We start from the raw sequence: 5,178 nt of genomic DNA on the forward strand, positions 1-5,178 counted from the left end.
TGTAATAAAGTCATACGTACATGTAGTTGATGCTGTGTGTGGGGTTCTAGCCTTCTAGGTCTATTTAGCTCACGCTGCTTGAGATGCATGTTAAGTGGAACGGTCGAGATGTGAATTGCCCTTTTTGCCCTTCTCTTGATATAATGAAGATATTAATTGTTGGTGCCACATATTTGACTTTGCCACTGCCAAGCTTGCCGGCTAAAATTTTGTGGTTCCGAGTCATTGACTTCCCACCCTGCATGGATCCTCAGAGAGAGCAGAAAAAAAGGTACATACAAATTAAATAAGCAATTTCCATTTTCTTCAAAAAGGTAAAATCACGACCCAAACTTCAGAGAAACTCAAAATATGTTCTTCCGACAGCATGCTTTGAATTAAAGCTGGTAATATGGGTTGAACCTGCGGGTCTAACCTGCCAACCAACCAAAAATAACAGGTTAGGGTTGGCTAAAACTCAACTCGTCAGTAAACAATGCTTTCCAACCCGCACCACCTAACCCACAACCCGCTGCGGGTTATCCTGCCAACCTACGGGCTAACCTGCATTTTTTTTTTGTATTTTTTAAATTTTATTAATTATTACATGTGAAGGATATATGGAGTTCCGATTTTGTCTTGTATTTTATTCATCTCGGTATAGGAGCTATCTTGGCCGATTATACAGGGTCGAAGATCATGGGATAGATCACAATCAAATCAGAATTCAAATAATGAAATCATAATATTTACATATCTAAATATTCTTTCCTATAATATCGGTAAATACCCACACTCCCCCTCAAGTTCGACCATAAATATCTGTCATGTCCAGCTTGCTAATTAAATGCTCAAATTGATCTCTTGGCAGTCCCTTGGTGAGAACATCTGCTGTCTGTTCCTTTGAAGGAATGTAATTCATGAAAATAATGCCAGTATCAATCTTTTCCCTTATGAAGTGCCTGTCTACTTCCACATGTTTAGTTTGATCATATTGAACTAGGTGATGTGATATATTAATGGCAGCCATGTTATCTGAGTAAAGCTTGATAGGTAATCCTAGGTTCTTCTTCAACTCTTCAAGAACCCTTTTCAGCCATATACCTTCACATATACCAAGAGCTATAGCTCTGAATTCTGCTTCTGTACTGCTTCTGGCAACTACACTCTGTTTCTTGCTTCTCCAGGTTACGAGATTGCCCCAAACATAAGTGCAATACCCTGAAGTGGATTTTCTGTCATCTTGGTCCCCAGCCCAATCCGCGTCTGTGAATATCTCCACAATTTGCCTATCACATTTTTTAAACAGCAGTCCACGCCCTAGAGACCCCTTCAGGTACTTAAGGATCCTATAGACCTCATTAAGGTGTTTCTGTTTGGGATTATGGGAGTGTTGGCTCACCACACTCACTGCAAAGGCAATGTCAGGTCGAGTATGGGAAAGATAGATAAGTTTTCCCACCATAAGTTGATAGTGCCCAATATCTACACTCTTGCCAAGATCTCCTTCGTCATCAATTTTGTCTACTCGTATCAGGGTGTCACTTGGTCTACATCCCAACATACCTGTATCTTTTAGGAGATCCAGAATGTATTTTCGCTGTGAAATATAGATTCCTCTCCTTGATCGTGCCACCTCCATACCAAGAAAGTACTTCATCTCACCAAGATCTTTTATCTGAAATTCACGAGCCAAGTTTGCTTTGATGCATTCTATTTCTGCACTATCATCTCCTGTGAGGACTATGTCATCAACATACACTATAAGGACTGTTATCTTATCCCCTTGATGTTTAAAAAACATAGTGTGATCACTCTTTCCTTGAGTGTAGCCTTGCTTCTGTAAGACTCGAGTGAATCTGTCAAACCATGCTCGCGGTGATTGTTTGAGGCCGTACAATGATCGTTTCAACTTACAAACTTGTCTTGAGTTTGTTCCTGGGAACCCTGGAGGCAGTTTCATGTACACCTCTTCCTTGAGTTCCCCATTAAGAAAAGCATTCTTCACGTCTAGCTGATGTAAGGGCCAATCCAAGTTGGCTGCCAAAGAAAGTATCACCCTGATTGTATTGAGTTTTGCAACTGGGGCAAAAGTTTCTGTATAATCCATGCCATAGATCTGAGAGAATCCCTTTGCAACTAATCTAGCATTTTATTTCTCTAGACTACCATCAGCTTTATACTTTGGGGTAAACACCCACTTATAGCTAACTAGTTTCTTCCCTTTAGGAAGATCAACAATTTCCCAGGTACCATTTCTTCTAAGTGCTTCCATTTCATCCATAATGGCCTGTCTCCACTCAGGTATGGCTAAGGCTTCATCAATGTCATGTGGTACTTTTATACTATCAAGATAGATATAAAGGCATGGTATCTCGATGAGAGAGCTTTATATGACACCAACTTCTCTATAGGATGTCGAGTATAAGTTCTGGGCTTTTTTCTTATCGCAATTGGAAGATCAAGATCAAGATTCTCTTCTGTTACACCTTGTTGCTCCTCTGGATTTGCCACCGGGTCTGATTCTGGGCAGATACTTGGAGTTTGCAGTTCATTACCTATCATTGGTGGACGTTGTGTATAGACCTTCACTTGCTGATTTGTGTCTCCCCCTAGGATAGACTTCTCTTTTTCACTAGGCACCTGTTTCGTGTCACCGATCGTTTTAGGTATAGGTTCGAGTAATGGATTAGGTTCAGTGAGTTCTGGGTCAGGTAAAACAGTTTCAGATTCATGAGCAATGGTTTTAGATTGAGCAATGGTTTCAGGTACAGGAAGGGTGTTCTCAGGTAGGCTTTCAGGTTCAGGTAGGGGGTCATAGGTCTGGAATTCTATTTCACTCTCCCCCTGAATTTCAACCTTTGAGTAATACGGTTGGTTTTCATGGAAGGTAACATCACAGGTGATATACAACCGTTTTGTGGTGGGATCATAGCATTTATACCCTTTCTGAGTGGCCGAGTACCCAAGGAAGACACATCGAATGGCTTTAGGATCAAATTTATCAGTGTGGTGTAGGTGAACATAGGAGGTGCAACCAAAGATTTTTAGAGCCAAAGTGTTCTCAAGGTACAAAAGACTATAGTATTGGTGTAGGACTTGGCAAGGGGTTTTATAGGACAATGGTTTGCTGGGCATGTGGTTTATAAGAAAGGTAGCAGTAAGAATAGCGTCATCCCAGTAAAATTTTGGAACATGGCTACTAAACATGATAGCTCGTGCGGTTTCAAGAATACGACGGTTTTTCCTCTCAGCAATACCATTTTGTTGAGGAGTGTTGGGACAGGTGCTTTTATGGAGAATACCATGAGTATTGAGAAAGTTGGATAAGGTATTGTTGAAATATTCGGTTCCATTATCAGTATGAAGGATTTGAATTTTTTTGTGGAACTGAGTTTGGATCATGTTGAAAAAATTGATAAAAATCTATGGAACTTCAGTCTTTTCTCTAATTAGGTAAACCCAACTGACTCGTGTGTGATCGTCTATAAATGTGACAAATCATTTTGATTTTGTTCTGTTCAAATTTCGTGAAGGACCCCATACGTCACTATGAATGGTCACAAAGGGTTTTGATTCCTTATAAGGGATGCGAGGGAAAGAAGTCCGGTGATGTTTGGTTTTTTCACAAGAATCACAATAGAATTTAGAAGTACTTTTATTTGAACAAATGGAAGGAAACATTTGAGACATGTAATGGAAATTGGGATGACCTAACCGTTTGTGCCATAACTCCAAATCACTAGTCCTAGGGAGAGACACTTTATTACAAGATTGAACACGACTTTCTTTGCTATCTTCTAGGTAATAGAGACCATCAAACTCATTCGCACTGTCAATCGTCGTCCCCGTCAACAAATCCTGAAATACACAATGATCAGAGAAAAAATCAACATGGCATCGTTCCTCTTTAGCTAGTTGGCTCACAGAGAGCAGGTTACATTTAAGGTTTGGTACGTGTAAAGTGGAGTGGAGAGTCATTGTAGTAGAAACTTTAATAGTACCAATTCCAATCACAGTAGAATCAGAGTCATCAGCTATTTTAACTGTAAGTTTTTCAGTTATAGGCTTATAGGATGTAAATAAAGTTCGATCGTCGGTCATATGATCAGATGCCCCTGAATCAACAATCCAACAGTTGCCAGAATACTTACTTTTAATAGACGCTAAGGCCTGTTTAAAGTTACCTCATTTGACGACAGTGGTAGTGGGTTGCTTACGTGGTGGCTGCTCATTCTTTAGTTCAGTAAGCATCTCCATTATTTGTCCCAAACGATCGTCCTGAGGTACCACACTGCTTGAGGCAGCAGTCTCTTCATATTTTCTAGTGACATAGCCACAGCCTTGCCCCTTTCTTGGTTTCCAATCTACTGGCTTTCCATGGAGATCCCAGCAAGTATTTTTGGTATGCCCCTGTTTTTTGCAATGATCACATGTTGGACGACCTTTGCTGTTACAGTTTTCATTTGAGTGTACAGCAAGCGCAGAGGCTTCTGGGGCATGAGATTCTTCTTTTAGCATGGTCTTCTGCCTGGATTCTTCCTTTCGAAGAATGGAAACTGCCTCACGAACAGAAGGCAGTGGGTCTTGGCTAAAAATCCGAGTTTGCATATCATCATAGATTGGGTTGAGGCCCACCAATAATTCGAATAATCGTTTAGTTTCTTTGTCTTTTTGATCTTTCGCAGCGTCAATAGAGCAATGGTGGACTTTATTGGTTAATGAGTCCAATTCCTGCCACAGAGTCGTTCTTTCAAGATAGTACTCATTTAAGGAATGAGATTCTTGTTTTACCTGCCAAAGCTTTGCTTTGATATCGAATATTTCTGCAGCACTTTCGACACCACCGTAAGTTTCTCGCACGGCCTCCCAAATGTCACGGGTAGAGGGGAGAAACATGAATGCCTTCTTCACTGCCGGAGTCATCGTATTCACCAGCCATGAGGAGACCATCGCATTCTTTGATTTCCACACCTCCAACGCCTTTGTGTCAGTGGTTTGGGGTGCCTTGGACTCGCCAAAGATATAGCCTAATTTGTCTCTGCCGTCAAGAGCCAATGTCATTGACTGTGCCCACTCCCTGTAATTGTCACCGTTTAGTCTCTCCAAAATTATCATCACAGTCGACAATTTTGCACTAGGTCGGGATGACCCACTCAGGTTTGAGGAGTCCTCGGAGCCAGACGACATCATCGGGTC

Source organism: Neltuma alba, unplaced genomic scaffold (genome assembly GCF_004799145.2).
Source record: "Neltuma alba isolate B1F8T4 unplaced genomic scaffold, ASM479914v2 tig00000679_pilon, whole genome shotgun sequence".
In the NCBI taxonomy this organism is placed as follows: domain Eukaryota; kingdom Viridiplantae; phylum Streptophyta; class Magnoliopsida; order Fabales; family Fabaceae; genus Neltuma; species Neltuma alba.